Source organism: Acinonyx jubatus, chromosome B1, assembly GCF_027475565.1.
Source record: "Acinonyx jubatus isolate Ajub_Pintada_27869175 chromosome B1, VMU_Ajub_asm_v1.0, whole genome shotgun sequence".
In the NCBI taxonomy this organism is placed as follows: Eukaryota; Metazoa; Chordata; class Mammalia; order Carnivora; family Felidae; genus Acinonyx; species Acinonyx jubatus.
This window is the reverse complement of record NC_069382.1, coordinates 133726405-133745022: the sequence shown is the minus strand read 5'-3', so window position 1 is coordinate 133745022 and position 18618 is coordinate 133726405.

Genomic DNA, 18618 nt, shown 5'->3' with positions numbered 1-18618 from the left:
TCAATAAGAAGCTTTCCCCAAGCAGGAGACCTACTCTCAAACTGGTTGTGATTGTAAGATATTTGGTGAGTGAATAAATTCTTGAGATCTCAGTTTCTGTCCGGTATAACAGGACTAAAAACTGTCCAAGTTCCTTGGATTGCTGTATGGCTAAAACACAAATGACTGTAAATTGAATTCAATGCTAATGAATTAGGGACATTAGGGATGGAAGGAACCTGGAGCATTATCTAGCCCAAGCTCTTCATAACAAATGAAAAAGGGTAGATGACTTTCCCAATGTTTGCTTTCAATTCATAAGCCAGTTTTCTTCTACTAAAGCTTGCCATCTTTTAATCAAGCCAACAATATTTCAGGAAGCTCTTGTCTCCATATATATATATCTCTTGCATCTACTGGAGGAAGGGGATGTGTGACCTCAAGAATGTTAAACTTCAATAAAGGGGAAAACAGTTTATAAGAACTGCTCCTTTGTGATGTAGAGAGATGCTTAATTAACTAGAACTTCATTGAAAATTGTGGTGTAAATCTTTTCAAAATTAACCCAAGTCCCCATGAATTATGTTTCCCCTGATTGTGCAGTCCAAAAGATTTTAAATCAGCAAGGCACATCTTGATCTGAGAACAATGTTAGTGTTTGCGCACTCTGCATTCTCATTTGCTTCAAGAAAAGAAGACTCCTCCTTCATTCCATTTACAACAGCCAGATTTTGGAGGCTGTACCAGACAGATGAGGTACACAATTGACAGTGTGTTTCCCTCATCCCCAGTGTTCTCCCTGAAACACTGTTTGTTTCCCTTTCCTTTTATTTTATTTTATTTTATTTTAATCACTCTTCTGCGACATTGTTGGGGGTGAGTCTTCGTCAAGGTGTCCAGCTGAAAAACGGTTATCGGATCTTGCTGAGGCAGGGACAGAGGAACAGCAGCCAACACCGGCTGCAGATGTGCGAAGTGGTAACTTTGGGAGGCAATGATAATTAAAGAGCATATGGTCTGTAATAAATCTGTACAGTAGTGCTAGCTCATATTAATCGAGGGATTAAGAATAATAGCACATCCTTATGAATAGTGTGTTAAATCTCAAGTTACATTTCCTAAGCTCAATATAGCTTGGTGTAAATTTAGTGGTTTTTCTTATTTGATATAGTATATGAAGTGTGAGAAGATTTATAGTATAATTTGTGTACATGTACCCTGATCAAAATGGCCGAGAAAGGCCTGATGACACATAAACATCTGGAGGTACAGATGTCACTCGCATGAAGCTGAAGACTGACGGGAGGCAGGAGCATACGATCGTGAGAGGAGCAGGGCTCGAAGTGCCAAGTTTCACATGAGTTTGATAGAAATGTGTTGTGAGTGCTTAACATTGTGATTGATAGTTGTAGGTGAAGAAAAGTATCCCCTAAGCCTATGCCTACCTTTTTGTTCTCTTTTGTTTTGGATTTGTTCTTTATTTTTACTCTTTCGGAGTGATGACTTTTATCAGAAAAACGTATTGAGTTTCCAGGCTTGGAAGATAGGGTTCCAAGTGGGGAAAGCTGTGTTGGAGAAAGTGACTCATGGCCTGAAATGATGTTACCAGCAAAGAGGGGCAAGGGGCTGAGTTCTTTATTCATTTGCATGTACTACATGTCTATATATTAATATTACCAAGCCAGCTACCAAGAACCAATTAGAGATACAGATATAGATAAAGATATATAGATATAGATATCCTAACATATTAATAATGTTATCCCTGTTTACTGGAATTATTAGGAGATTTTTTCTATTTTGATTATCTAAATATTCATTAATGAATAAGATTAAATGGTGTTTTTCAGAACAGAAATACTGAATGGGCCACCAGAGTTCCATTTCTAATCCATCAGTCTTTAACTGACCTAGTGGCTTTCTTCTGGTGCCATCAAGGTTAAAGAATGACTACTTTTTTTTTTCTTTATCTCATTATCATCAAATGAAAATCAAGTAAAGCATAATTGTTCTTGTCAGTTAAAATAACATACTTCTTGAATGGACCAGTGCAGAATATTTGAGCCTAACAATTGTTATGAACCTAAATGAGCAAAAACATTTGGAACCATTTGGTAAAAGATATAAATTTATAAGGTAAAGTAGTGCCCTTTGGGAAATTCTAGGAGCCAGTCTTTGGAAATTCCTGAAAGGTCCTTCCTAGAAGAAGCGGTATCACCTCAATGTCAAGTTAGTCAATTCTTTCTCTGATGAATCAACATTCCACTGGCTGCAGATTTGGGGGAATAGTATTTAGAATTTGTTTCTTTTGCTCTCACCGGAATAGTTAAGGCTGATTTTATGAGTAATGGTTTACCTTTGTGTTCTGGACCAGGCCTCTGAGAGTTAGATGAAAAAGTCGGTCAATTCCCATATTTTCTTTATGAGATCAAAGTATGGATGCCATCTTAGATAATATAAATTCATGTATATAATAAGTGAATGGTCTGCCCATTAATTTGTTGGCTACAATGCTGGATTGGAAACACAATGGATAAGAAGAGCAAAGTAATTAAAGCAATACCGAGTTTCTCTTGTAGAGCGACAGAGGATGATTAGGTTGCCATAAACTTTGGAGTTGAATAGTAACCTCAGCTGATCAGCAACTCATTTTTTACCCTATGTCTTTCTGTTCTTTTCTGGCCTCCTCCTAACCATACTGCAGATGAATACCACATTCTCAGATTTACTGTTCTGCCAGTGCCTAAGGAAGCAGCTGCTGATGCTGCGATGATGCATGGAAGCTAGAGATGCCAGGATTTTACTTCTGTCTACCGGGGACTTTTTTTTCTTGCTAGCTTCTAATGAGCAATTTTATATTTCATACGGACAGTTCTGCATCATGGCCTGAAGAAGGGTTAATGGCTCAAAAGATTTGGTGTGAGTTTTCACATGAAAGCATAATCTATTCTCAAGGAAAGCTTAAATATTGTCACGGAGAATTTATTTAACATGGAGATACCAGGAAATATTTTTGCATTACTCCTGAAACAAATGGAAAGAGAAGAAGACAGACACAGACAGAAATGAACACAGACCAACAGATGTACATAATAGGTAGCACACTCAATTCTCTTCTTGGTGCTAGGAGGAGTTCTCTACCTGTATAAATACAACAAAAAGGGTTAGCTAAAAGACCAAATATATACTCTGGAATGATCTACACGGTCACCGTAACTGCACACATATACCTGTGTGTATTTGCATATATGTACACACAATTACCATATGCGTTACACCATAGTGTTAGAGCTAAGGTGTGGTTCTCATTTTTTATTATTTTATTTATTTATTTATTATATTTTTAATATGAAATTTATTGTCAAATTAGTTTCCATACAACACCCAGTGTTCATCCCAACAGGTGCCCTCCTCAATGCCCATCACCCACTTTCCCCTCCCTCCCACCCCCCATCAACCCTCAGTTTATTCTCAGTTTTTAAGAGTCTCTTATGGTTTGGTTGTCTCCCTCTCTTTTTTTTCCCCTTCACTTCCCCCCATGGTCTTCTGTAAGTTTCTCAGGATCCACAGAAGAGTGAAAACATATGGTATCTGTCTTTCTCTGTATGATTTATTTCACTTAGCATAACACTCTCCAGTTCCACCCACGTTGCTACAAAGGGCCATATTTCATTCTTTCTCATTGCCAAGTAGTATTCCATTGTGTATATAAAACACATCTTTTTTTATCCATTCGTCAGTTGATGGACATTTAGGCTCTTTCCATAATTTGGCTATTGTTGAAAGTGCTGCTATACACATTGGGTACAAGTGTCCCTATGCATCAACACTCCTGTATCCCTTGGGTAAATTCCTAGCAGTGCTATTGCTGGGTCATAGGGTAGATCTATTTTTAATTTTTTGAAGAACTTCCACACTGTTAATGAAAAATCATTTTTTGAAACTACAAATCCTTATTCACTGTAAAGGTCATGGGAGACCCGTGTCTTTTCTTTGTCTCATCTGTATGATTTTTTTTCTTAGTCCTGGTTCTATGTTCACATCCATGTGTCAGAAGTAATTTTGGAAAATACTCAGTCTCTCTGTTGAGAATACAGTGTATAGTCTTAGGCAACTGTATTTTCATGGTGCTCTTTTGTTCCCATGCATTGCTATGTCAATCTGTGTATTTACAAGAACTTCATGAGCTGAAATTCTAATGTAATGCATGACTTGCAAAAAATCCTACTGGGTGAAATGTTATAAAACATCTCTGTTGAAGCAAGAGAGTTTTTTCTGTTAGTTAGTTGTCTATTCTATCAATGATGCATTGGTTTTTTGGTTGAAAAAAAAATCCCCATCTTGGCATATTGTTACCTCAAAAGTCTGTCTCCATTTCTCAGGCAATGGCTATTTTAAGTATTAAACTATCATATGCCACCTATAGCATGATTTACTATGTTTAGACCATGTAATTACTTCTTTCTTGGGATTTTGTTGCACAAATCAAAAAGAGTTGCTGATATAACCAGACAGCTAGGTGCAGAAAATTTGCTTTCTTGGTAGATGTAAAAATACCTTGAAGAAATGCATATCTAATATTTGGGAAAATTTAATACTCCTAAAATGTTTAATAACTTGGCAACTGTTTTCAGAAGAAATTGAAATAAACAGTAGAAGAGCATTGCCTGAAACACACAGACACATGCACACACACACACACACACACACCTCTAGAAGGTATATTCAAACAATAAAAGTAGAGAATCCCTAAGGATAGCAGAATCCATGATTAATATTGCAAAGTGAAAAATAAAGAGAGACACCTGGGTGGCTCAGGTCATGATTTCACAGTTTGAACCCTGCATCGGGCTCTCTGCCATCAGCACAGAGCACACTTCAGATCCTCTCTGTCTCTCTGACCCTCCTCTGCTTGCATGTACTTTCTTTCTCTCAAAAATAAACAGTTTTTAAAAATTATAGTAAATAAAGAACTAGTTTGCTAGTGTACTAGGTAGTTCCATGTCCGCTTTGTGTAGGAAAGGGCAGTCTTATAGATTACACTCCCCCTGCTCCCATCGCCTCCTGCACCTCCAGAAACAAACAAACAAACAAACAAACAAAAAACCCACCAGAGCTGAATTCATCAGAAATTGACACCAGACATAAAGGAAGAGGGGCCATCTTTATGTTGGAAGCAGAGTTAAAATTTTGTCTCTTTTGGAAACTAAGTTGAAACATCCTTTAGATTTGGAGCTAAAGCTACCATTTTGGAAACATACAAGAGAAGTTAGCAGGAAAACGAGTCTGTAGAATGAAGAGAAATAGCCAGATGGAAGGGCAGGCATTATGTGGCTCCTGAAGAAAAAAGAAGGAAAGAATATTGGTCATGTGTTTGACTGATTTCCACATCCAGGTCCCCTGAGACTCTATTCCATTATTTTCAATATGGCATTGTCTTCTAGGTTTAATTCTTTTGCATGCAAAGAAGTGGAGCTTGATGGACTCTGAGAAATCCATTAGCTTAGCATCTGACTTTACAGATTAGCAAATAGAAGTTTATGGAGGTTAAAAATAAAACGTATTCAAGATCACATAGGGACATAACAATAACTTCTCTTCTTGTTACAATTCTTAGCCAATTTATTATCTTGATTACAATTCTTAGTCCAATTTATTATCAATATCAATGATATCATTTGCAGAGGTACAAATGTTAATGATAGTTTCCACTTCTAAGGATTGAAAGTATTTTCTCTATAGGATCTCAAAGGAAAATATTGCTTTTCTGATGGATAGTCTGGAACATTCATTTACTGTGAAAAAAACGTGACCTTCCATGATCTTTCCCAAGTTGTATTTCTACACCAATTTGCACTATTCATATTTGTAGACTCTGTGCTCTAGTTGCATTGCTCCCTGAAGATCCTACTTTTACTCTTTTTAAAAATTAAAAAAATTATTTATAAAGTAATATTCATTTATTATTAATTTATCTATTCATTATTATTATTATCATCATTATTATTCATTTATCTGTAAAGATATACTTGGTGCATGGTGTTTATTTTTCTTAGAGCAACGGTTCTTCACTCTGGTTGCGTATGAGAAGTTCCTGGGTAGCTTTAAAAAAATACCAATGCCCAGAATTCTCAGGGATTCAGATTTAATTGGTCTACGTTATGGTATTAGATAACTGAAATATAGCTAATGTACAATAAAATTCACCCATTTACTATGCATCCTGAAAATGTGCTAACTGTATACAGTCATGTAACCACCAGAACAATCAAGACTTAGAACAGTTCTATCTCCTTAAGTGTCCTTGTGCCCATTTGTAGTTGATTCCCTGACAGCTGACCATAGATAACCACTGATTTTCTTTCTGTCACTGTAGTTCTGTCTTTTCTAGAACTTCATATAAATGGAGTCATAAAGTGTATAGTCATTTAGGCTTGACTAATTCTACTATGATTGAGACTCAACCATATTGTCCTTTTTTAATTGCTGAGTAGAATTCCATAGCATGGCATAAGACACAATTTGCTTCTCTTTTTACCATTTGATGGAAGGTTGAATGGTTTTCAGTTATTTGGTTATTATGAATAATTTTGCCATGGATATTTGCATGCAAGTCTTTGTATGGATATGTGTTTTCATTTTTCTAACAATGTGATTGCTGGGTCAAATGGTAAGTACGTGTTTACCTTTGTAGATACTGCCATATTGTTCCTCAAAATGGCTGTACATTTACATTTCCACCAGCAATGTGTGAGAGGTCCAGCTGTGTCACATCCTCACCAACACCTGGGGCTTTGGGACTTTGTAACCTTAGTCATTCAAGTGAATATGTAGTGAGATCTCAGATATCAGTATTTTTAATTAACATTAAATCAAGCATCTGTATTTTAAGAAACATTCTCAGGTGATTCTAGTGTCAGCTGTGGATGAAAATGACTATCCTATAAGGTCTTTCCATGGCAACTCTCAATATTTGAATTTTATGCATTCTTCAGGCCCCAACTTAAATACCCACTTTTCCATGAAAACTTTTCTCATCCAAGAGGCATATTTTCCTCTTTCCTAAAATCCCCTATCATGATTACTTAGCACTTGTTACCTTGCTTTATAGTTATTTATGTATCTAGTTATCTTATTCACTAGACTGTGAGGTCTTTGAGATCAAAGACTTTACCTTACCTTTGTAGGCCTTAATGAATATTTATTGAATGAGTTGTGAATACTTGCAATATCCACCTCATATTTTATGTAACAGAGTGACCATGTTAAGAAAACAGACTCTTGAAAACAAAATTGGAGGTATCACAACTCCAGATTTCAAGTTATATTACAAAGCAGTACTAATTAAAACAGTATGGTACAGGCACAAAAGTAGACACATAGATCCATGGAATAGAATAAAAATATCCAGAAATAAACCCACAATTATATGGTCAATTAATCTCTAACAAAAGAGGAATAAATATACAATGGAAAAAGACAGTCTGTTCAACAAATGGTGTTGGGAAAACTGGACAGCAATATGCAAAAGAATGAAACTGGACCACTTTCTTACATCATACACAAAAATAAATTTAATATGGGTTAAAGACCTAAGTGTAGGAGCTGAAGCCATAAAAATCCTTGAAGAGAGCACAGGCAGAAATTTCTCTGGCGTTGGCCATAGCAAAATTTTTCTAGATATGTTTTCTCAGGCAATGGAAACAAAAGCAAAAACAAACTATCAGGACTACACAAAAATAAAAAATCTGCACAGTGAAGGAAACAATCAAGAAACTAAAAAGATAGCCTAATACTAAAAAACAGCCTACTGAGTGGATGAAGATATTTGCAAATGACACACCCAAAAAGGGTTAGTATCCAAAGATCTTATACAACTCAACACCAACCCCGTACCCCCCACCCAAATAATCCAATTAAAAATGAGTTCCTGTTTCTCCACATCCTCGCCAATGATGCAAACTGGTGCAGCTGCTCTGGAAAAACAGTGTGGAGGTCACTCAGAAAATTAAAAATACAACTACCCTATGACCCAGCAACAGCACTAATAGGAATTTATTCAAAGGATACAGGAGTGCTGAATCATAGGGGCACTTATACCTTATAGCAGTGCTTCCAACAATAGCCAAATCATGGAAAAAGCCCAAATGTCCATCAACTGGTGAGTGGATAAAGACGATGTGGTTTATATATACAATGGAATACTACTTGGCAATGAGAAAGAATGAAATCCTGCCATTTGCAACAACGTGATGCAACTAGAGGGTATCATGCTAAGTGAAATAAGTCGGTCAAAGATAGACATCATATGTTTTCATTCATATGTGGAACTTGAGAAACTTAACAGAAGACCATGGGGCCTAAATGTCCATCACTGATGAATGGATAAAGAAATTGTAGTATATTTACACAATGGAATATTACTTGGCAATGAGAAAGAATGAAATATGGCCTTTTGTAGCAACGTGGATGGAACTGGAGAGTGTGATGCTAAGTGAAATAAGTCACACAGAGAAAGACAGATACCATATGTTTTCACTCTTCTGTGGATCCTGAGAAACTTAACAGAAGACCATGGTGGAGGGGAAGGAAAAAAAAAAGAGGTTAGAGAGGGAGGGAGCCAAAACATAAGAGACTCTTAAAAACTGAGAACAAACTGAGGATTGATGGGGGGGTGGTTGGGAGGGGAAAGTGGGTGATGGGCATTGAGGAGGGCACCTGTTGGGATGAACACTGGGTGTTATATGGAAACCAATTTGACAATAAATTTCATAAAAAAAAAAAAAGAAGACCATGGGGAAAGGGAAGGGGTTAAAAATAGTTTCAGAGAAGGAGGCAAACCATAAGAGACTTAAATACAGATAACAAACTGAGGGTTAATGGGAGGGTGGGGGGAGAAAGGAAAATGGGTGATGGGCACTGAGGAGGGCACTTGTTGGGATGAGCACTGGATGTTGTATGTAAGTGATGAATCATGGGAATCTACCCCTGAAACCAAGAGCACACTATATACAGTGTATGTTAGCTAACTTGACAATAAATTATATTAAAAAATAATAAATAAATACATCTATTAAACATGATATATGACAAGAAAAAATAAAATAAATACATCTATTAAACATGATATATGATAAGAAAAAAAATAAAAATGGACAGAAAACATGAAAAGGCATTTCTCCAAAGAAGACATACAGATGGCCAACAGACACATGAAAATGTTCACATCATCACTTACCATCAGGGAAATGCAAACCAAAACTACAATGAGGTATCAGCTCACACCTGGCAGAATGACTAAAATAAAAAATGCAAGAAACAACAGGTGGTGGTGAGGATGTGGAGAAAGGGGAACCCTCTTGCACTGTTAGTGGGAATACAAACTGGTGCAGCCACTCTGGAAAACAGTAATGGAGGTTCCTCAAAAAAGTTAAAAACAGAACTACCCTAAGATCCAGTAATTTTTCACTACTGGGTATTTGCTCCCAAAATACAAAAACACTAATTTGAAGGGGTACGTGCACCTACCTGTATGTTTGTAAAGAACAAACTGATGGTCACCAGAGGGGATGTGGGTGGGGTGGGTGGATGAAATAGTTGATGGAGATTAAAGAACACACTTATGATGATGAAAAAATAAAATAAAATAAAATACTTTTAGGGAGTAGCTATAGTTATAAATAAATACAAATTGCTTTATGAGAAAATAAACTGGCTTATTGTCACACTTGAAAGAAAGAAAGAAAGAAAGAGAAAAGAATAAAGAAAGAGAAAGAAAATGTGTCCAGATTGGAAAAGAAAAAAGAAAAAAAACCCACAGACTCTGGAGCTAGACTATCCACCTTCCAATAGTGAATTTTTATTACCTCTGTAACCTTAAGCAAGTTAAATAAACTCTCTGTATCTCAGTTTTATTATATAAAAATGGGGCTATAAATGGTACCTACCTTAAAGGATTAGTCTTATAATTAAATGAGTTAATAATCATAAAACATTTAGGATTGTGCTTAACACATGGTAAGCAGTATGCAAATGTTAGCTGTTTTAGAGTGTATATGTGTATGTGTATGTCTTCTGTATGATGTATGGGAAGGTTTGGAACAAGAATGGAAAAAGCAGAGATATTAGAAAGAGAGGGGAGCATGAGAGAAAAGACAGAGAATTAGGATTCTCTCCCCCCAAACTGGCTTTGGGCAAATTGCAAATCAAATGTTCTTTTAATCCTCCTCAGTCCAGGTCTTTTGATGGGGCTTTACTATCAGCTGAGTGCCTCCCTCTCCAAGGTCAAGCTGACATTCAGCTAATGTCTTATTGTGAAGATTCTTCCCAGGCTACTGTCACTCACTGTTTCCTCAAGAGTCAGCTCTGATGTCCAGCCAGTAGATCCAGCTTTCAGTTAAGTCCGTCAAGATAAGGGGCAGTGGACTGGCTACCTTCTGTCTACAGTGGCTATCTGGTTTCCTCATGGCTGGAAGCATTCTTTTTTGCCACGACCCAATTAATAATGTCTACCTGGTATGAAATAACTTTACTGAGAATACAGTCCCCAAGACATATTTTTGTGGTCAGTTGGTTTAAAGTTATGTACCATCTCTTCACTCCTTTTCCTGTTGCAGAACCCCATCATCATGGAAAGGGGAAGTCCAGCCAGTGTAATAATCATACTGATGGACATTTCTTTGATTGTTACAAAATATCAAGCGTTGCATTAAACACAGGAGTGATCCTCCTCACGTTGCAAAGAAGGAATGATGGCTCTCCTGAAGTTACACTTGATCTTAGCCAAAAGGCCGAGAAGCAATCTCCTGAAATTATAAATGAGAAAACGGAGGCTCAGAAAGACTAAGTAATTTGTCCAATGTCATAGTTCCAGTAAGAGTCTAAATTATATTCATGTTCTCATTCATTCATTCATTCATTCACTCATCATTAGAGTACTGATACCTAGATTCCCTAATTTCACATCTAGTTTCAAAGAAGCACAATATTCGTGAACTGTAAGGATTCCCCTTCTCCCAAACTCCATCTTTTTCAAAACTTTTTTGCTTTAGGTCTTTTATATGGACCTTGCTTGTCCAGCAGTGAAACCACGATACTTATAAATACAAAAAAATGAAAGAAAACCAATTAGTGATGCACCCTCAGTCCTGCTTGATGGAGCCACCTTGAAAACACTTCCCATGCTGACGCTCTGACTTCCTATACTGTGTTGGGTCAAAGAAAACAGGTATCTTCAACTTCAGAGAGGGCGCTGAAGGCAGTGGTGTAGATTTGAACTCCCAACTCATAAACAAAAATTTGGTGATCATGACCCTAGTCTGATAATCCCAGAAATGATCTCTTTTTGGGTAGGCATTCCAGAGGAGCTTTCTTTTTTTTTTGAGTTCCCAAACACTTTTGGGGAATGCGTAATGATTACTTTCCCTCTACCAACTGGCCAGACATTAATGCTGAAACATGTTCCAATATCTTAAACATGGAATCAGTGGTATTTTTATTCAGAGCAGTTGCTGGAAATTTGGTCAGTTTTGCTTCTCAGGAATTTAGCTAGGAATTTTTTTATTTGTTTCACCTCTCTTCCACATGACAATGTATCTTTTATTCCCTGATAGGGAGTGGAGTGGTGTTTGTGCATTCCAGGGTATACCTTTTCAAAAGAGCTGATTAGGATGATTTCTAATTGAAATAAATAAAGTATTTCACCAGATCCTGCAAACAACAGCCTGCTTATACTCAGATTCTCTTCTTGCTGTGGGAGGAAAAGAACCACTGGGATTATTTGAAGTTTTGCTATTGCTGTCGGGTGGGGGGGGGGGCAGGGAGAGCAGCTTTGAATGAAGAGGCATCTTTCTTCAAATGCTATATGTCTGAGACCTGCCAAGGTTGGAGGGATTCTTTCATTCAAACACCGAATATTTTGCAACTACTCTATGGTCTACCAGATGTTCCTCAGCTCCTCCAGGCTGGGCCAGTGTCTGCTGTTCTTGCTGCTTTTAGAGGTCTGACTGGGAACCCTCTGCAAGATTAGAATACGGTGCTAATGAGGCCTGAGCCACAGGTGTGGGCCAGTCAGCTTCTCACAGAGAAAAGCTTTGTCCATTAGCCTCAGTTTACATCTAGCCTCTGCCAGCCATTCTACAAATGGGTCAGAAAAGGAACCAAGTGAGTGAACATATGCTGATGAATGAGGAATTCATTCCAGTCTGGGAAAATCAAAAGCACAGGACTTTCACCTCCGAAGGTTATAGTAACATCTTTGTAAGTGTGGGCCAGTACGTGGTAATTAATAGGAGGCAGGCATTTTGTGTCAAAATATAAAGCTACACAAAAGTACCTGTTATGGACACAAAGGAGACATGGTTTTTATACTCATGCTGTCCAGAAGGAAAATGAAGAATTTAATTGAACATATACTTATTGAATGCCTAATATGGCCAACCCCTCTTTAGGTTGCTGAGTGGGACACTCAGATGAGCCTCTGTCCTCAAAAAACTTAACGTTGGTAGAAAATGGAAGTGAAATAGGTACAAAGAAAACTATAACACAGAAAACATAAGGTGAGTTATGAAAGGTACAAATAAAATGCCCCAGGAATTCTTGGAGGGAGAGATCACAATTACAGAATCCACCGCTGGTCTCCCCAATATTCATTCCCCTCTATTTTCTTTTCTAACAGATCTCTGATTTTGTTTACTATCTACAGTTATTCACACAATTGTAGGTTCCAGGGAAACTGACTTCCTGTCTAGCTTCAGAGGATTTAAGCTAATTAGTCTAAGCCAATCATGGGAATCCTATTATTCTTCCTGTGCATAATGGTTATGCACCCAATTCTGGCCAATAATGATTGTGGGGGAGAGGGTGGGGAGTTAGTGGGTTTCTGGGAAATGTTTCCTTACTCTCTAGCAAGAGGGAGAATGGATCCTTTTTTTCTCTCTGTATGTCGTCATGACCTGGCACGATGCCTGGCATTGCTGCAGTCATCTTAACATCAGCCTGAAGAAAAAGCCAACCCATAGGGCAACACACTGTAAGAGAACTTCAGCAGGTTTGAGTGAGGTCTTCTGTTACTTGAAGGTGAACTTTATACAAGTTGCATTCACTTAGTGGGGGTGAGAAACATTTTATGAGCACTGAAGAACAGATGCAATTTTGATCACTAGAGTACAGGCAGTAAAATATATTAGGTGATGGGGTGGTGATAGTGAGGTGGGAATAATTTAGGTTAAGAAAAAATCAAAAGAAAGGCACAGAGATTTGAAGCGTTCAAGTATGTTCATCCAGACTGGAATCTGATTTTTTCATGCATGTTTCACTTCATTCTATTAGGGATATAGACCCTAATATAGGAGAGATGTTGTTAAAAAATAATTATAAAAAGGAAAAGAATAAGATGCCTGAGAGATAACAATACAAAAATAATGAAAGTTCAATACCTCCACAAGGATGTTGAAGAGAAGGAAAATGGACACATGTGGGAAAGTTATAAAATCCTACACAGTCACCAGATTTGAATATGACTGTCAAATTCCTGGTGATCAAAATAAAAAGCTGGTTAATTGCATCATTTCATATTTGGAGAAAACATGCCAGTTCCTTGAGAGAATTTATTTATGTGAATATTTATATGTGGAACAACGGAAGATGTAAAGAATGATGTCCCCATCAAATTCTCTACAGGGAATTCATCATTGGTTCCTTTAAAAATATCTATTTGTTTATTTGTGTGTGTGTGTGTGTGTGTGTGTGTGAGAGAGAGAGAGAGAGAGAGAGAGAAAGAGAGAGAGAATGCACACAGGCAGTTCTTGATCCCACGAACCGTGATATCATTACCTAAGCAAAAATCAAGAATTGAATGTTTAACCAACTAACACAGGCGCGCCTCGTCATTGGTTCTGATGCTCTTTTCAACTAAGCACAAATCAAGGTATGTAAAGTACTTGCTGGAGTCTTGAGAACAGAGAAAGAAAAGATAAGTTGAGCCATATGGTGAAGCAATTTGGGTGACAGGGTAAGAGCTTTAGAATTCATTTCATGGTCAATGGGAAAATGGAGTTTGAGGATCAAATGAAAGTGATTATAGCTGATCTCCTGTAGAGTTTAATCTATTAATTATCTGTGAGTAACATCGGAAGAAGACAACCATGGAGACAGGGAGGAAAGGAAACAAACTAATATAATTTCAAGTGCTTATTAGATGCTAGGCATTACTTATGGTAGTTTAAAGAAGTATGACATCACATTTAAAAAAAAAAACTATTGATGATCATTTGAGTTTTCTCCTTCATTTTGTAACTATGATGAATTATGTTGATTGATTTTCACAAAGCAACCTTCTATTCCTGCAAGAAACTCACTTAATCATAACATATTAACTCAAAAAAAAGTCACTTGGCTGGGGCGCCTGGATGGCTCAGCATCCGACTTTGGCTCAGGTTATGATCTCATAGTTCATGGGTTCCTGCCCCGCCTCAGGTTCTGCACTGACAGCTCCGAACCTGGAGCCTACTTCCGATTCTGTGTCTCCCTCTCTCTCTGCCCCTCTCCCACTTGTGCTCTCTCTGTCAAAAATAAGTAATTAAACATTTGGAAAAAAAGTCACTTGGATCAATTTGCTAATTAATATTTGTTTAGGATCTATGTTTATGAGACAGATTGTCTTGTGCTTATAATATCCTTATAAAACTCAGCATCCAAAAATTGAATAATCCAATTAAAATGGGCAAAAGACATGAATGGACATTTTTCCACAGACATATGGATGGCCACATGAAAAGACACATGAAAAGATGCTCAACATCATTCATCATCAGGGAAATACAAATCAAAACTACAATGAGCTATCACCTCACACATATCAGATTGGCTAAAATAAATAATACAAAAAACAACAAGGGTTGGCAAGGATGTGGAGAAAGAGCAACCCTCCTCCAATGTTGGTGGGAATGCAAACTGGTGCAGTCACTGTGGAAAACAGCATGGAGGTTCCTCAAAAAGTTAAACAAAGAACTATTCTACAATCCAGCAATAGCACTATTAGGTATTTACCCAAAGAATACGAAAATACAAATTAAAGGGGTCCATGTGCCCTGATGTTTATAGCAGCATTATCTACAATAGTCAAATTACGGAAACAAAAGCCCAAATGGCCATTGACTGACAAATGGATAAAGAAGATATGGTACACACACACACACACACACACACACACACACACACACACTGGAAGATTACTCAGCCATTAAAAAGAATGAAATCTTGCCATTTGCGACTATGTGGATGGAGCTAGAGAGTATTATTACTAAGTGAAATAAGTCACAGAAAAACAAATACCATATGATTTACTCATATGTGGAATTTAAGAAACAAAACAAACAAGCTTAGGGAAGAAAAGAGAGGGAGAAAGAGGCAAACCAAGAAACAGACTCTTAACTATACAGAACAAACTGATGGTTACCAGAGGGGAGATGGGTGGGGCATGAGTGAAATAGGTGTTGGGGATTAAGGAGGGCACTTGTGATAAGCACAGGGTGACATAAAGAAGTGTTGAATCACTAAATTGTACACCTAACGCTAATATTACAGTGCATGTTAACTAACTGGAATTTAAATAAAAACTTAAAAAAATCCTGGATATCTTCTAATATTTGGTTTATGATGGCTTCATAAAATTAATTGCAAAGTATTTCCTCTTTTTTTATTCTTCGGAAGAGTTTATTAAGATTGGTGCTATTTCTTCCCTAAACGAAGAATTCCTTGATAGCCATCTGAGTTTGAAGATTCTTTTTGGGAAGGCTTAAAATGTAAAACCTTGTATTGTGAGTAACTTGTTCCGTGAGTGTTCTGCAAGATGAGCAAACAATTTTTTTTTATTTTTTCTAGCGTTTATTCATTTTTGAGAGACAGAGAGAGACAGATAGCGAGTGGGGGAAGGGGCACAGAGACAGGGAGACACAGAATCCGAAGCAGGCTCCAGGCTCTGAGCTGTCAGCACAGAGTCCAATGCAGGGTTTGAACCCATGAACAGAGCGATCATGACCTGAGCTGAAGTCAGACGCTTAACTGATTGAGTCACCCAGGTGCCCCACAAACATTTCTAATGAATTTTAACTTGATAAATGAGCAACGTCTTGCAATACAAGTAGTACATGATGCTGAATGTCACATGATTACAATTGAGCCAATGGTTCTTGAAATTTGCTTTCATATGTGAGTGCTTTGGATTACAAACGTATTTCTGGAATGAATTATGTTCTCAAAACAAGGTTTTACTGTGTGTCTATATGTGTGTGTGTATTTACTTTATAGATTTCTTGTGTCAGCTTTGGTAAGGTATGTTTTTCTAGGATTTTATACATTTCATTGAAATTACTAATTGTTGGCATACATATATTTTTAATATCCTTTTAATTATCCTTACTTTCTGTAGGGTACATAATGATGCTCCTGGTTTCATATATCATGTGGATAATTTTTACCTTCTTTTTCTTGATCAATCTTCTTGAGATTTATCAGGCTTATTTATCTTACATAGGTTTATTTTTCAAAAGATTAATTTTTGGCTTGTTGATTTTCTCTATTGCAAATATGTTTTTGTTTAGTTAACTTCTGCTGATATCTTTATTATTTCCATCCTTCAAGCATAATTTGTTGCATTTTTTTGAGACTGATATTTAGATCACTAAATTTCATCTTTTCTAGTAAGTATAAAAAAGGATATGGTGTAAGATGTCCTGTATATGCTATTGTAACTATACCCACAAGTTTTAATATATCATATTTTTATCAATTAAAAATATTTTCTAATTTCCATTGTAATTTCTTCTTTGACCCCTCAGTTACTTATATGTATCTGTTCCAAACATTTGGGTTTTTAAAAGTTATTTTTTTGTTAATGATTTCTGCCTCAGTTTTGCTGTGTAAAAAAATATATTCTGAATGATTAAAAGTCTTTGAAATGTACTGGAGCCTACTTCATGGTGAACCATACGGTTGAACTTGGTACATGTGTTCTACATAAGTGTGGAAAAGGATGTGTAAATTGTATTTGTTGGATACAGTGCTCTGGTGCCAATTAGTTCATATTGATTCATCTTGCTGTCCAATCTTCTATACCCTTACTATTTTTTTATCTACTTATGCTATCAGTTACTGAGAAGCATACTCCAGTATCCCAGTATAGTTATAATATATAATAATATGTAAATATATTATGATATATTACATATAATACACATTATGTGATTATATCATATGTTATTAATGCTTAGCTATGATTTTTTTTTACTATAATTCTATTTCTTAGAAGAAAACTTAAATCAAACAGTGGGAAGATTAAGTTTATGTCATCAGCGTTCCTGGGTGACTCAGTCAGTTAAGCGTCTGACTCTTGATTCTGGTTCAGGTCATGAGCTCACGGTGAGCTTGTGAGATCAAGCCCCACATCAGGATCTGTGCTGACAGAATGTAGCCTACTTGGGATTCTCTCTCCCCTTTTCTCTGCCCCTCCCCCACTTATGCTCACTCTCTCTCTCTCTCTCTCAAATATATATAAATAAACATAAAAAAGTTTATGTCATCATGCATTAACTGTATACAGTTACAATACAAATTTTAAGCCAAGTTTTGGGGAGGCTACAGTTACCCTCTCTAATAGAATAAGGTTTATTGTGAACTTTAGCCTAGATATCAACCAGGCATGATCTTGAGACAACAGTCAGAAAGCTTTGGGATTTCTGAAGTGGCTACTTCCCTTGTGTAGAGGTGAAAAAATTATGGAGAAGGCCCATGCTTTTGGAAAGGCAGCAGAAAGCCCTGACCTGCTGGGGAGGGGGCAATCCTTAAGTTTTCAGGTATGAATGGAACTACAGAAATGGTCTTGGTTCTTAGGGTGATCTTCCTTCCCCTTTACCCTGTAACACAGCCTCTCTCTGACAAGGTTTGGGCTCTATTCCTATGCAGCTAAGTGCATGGGAGAAAGTCTGAACTCAGTTGACTTTCAAAATACTGTGTTCTTTTTTTAAAGGAACCGAAGAAACACAGCAGGTTCCCTTGGAATCAGCTTCTGGCCCCGTGTCACATGGAATAGCTCTCCATCAGTGGACGGCAGGGAGCCAAAACCTGCACCGAGGGGCAAGCAATAAAATAAAAATCATATTTTCAAGATTTCTCTTCCCTGCTACCCTGGGTCATATTTGATTAATGGACTGCATTTATTTTAAAGGTGTGATTGCACACACGTTACCTATGCTGTGCCACTGTGCACTTGGCAGCGAGAAAGCTCGTTATGAATTCTGAAAATGCAGCAAGATGTTAGCGCCTCATTAATATGCCTAGGTGCAGATATCTGTCTTTTGTTTTATAATGCTATTTCATTTATATAGTGCCAGCACTTGACGGATATAAGAGACTCCATCCCCAGCTAGAGAGATTCCTAAATAAAACTAGCAAGTTATTGCAGAAGTAATCAGACAGAGCAAAGGAGTTCAGGTTTTTGTGTCTCTCTCTATATGAGGCCAGTTCTTGAGTTTCATTTCAAATGTCTGTCCATGTGGACTCACTTAACTTGTTCCTTTCTTCTCTCACTGACAGCAAATACACCTGTTTTTACTTTTCTTTCTGTTTCCTCCCTTAGTTCGG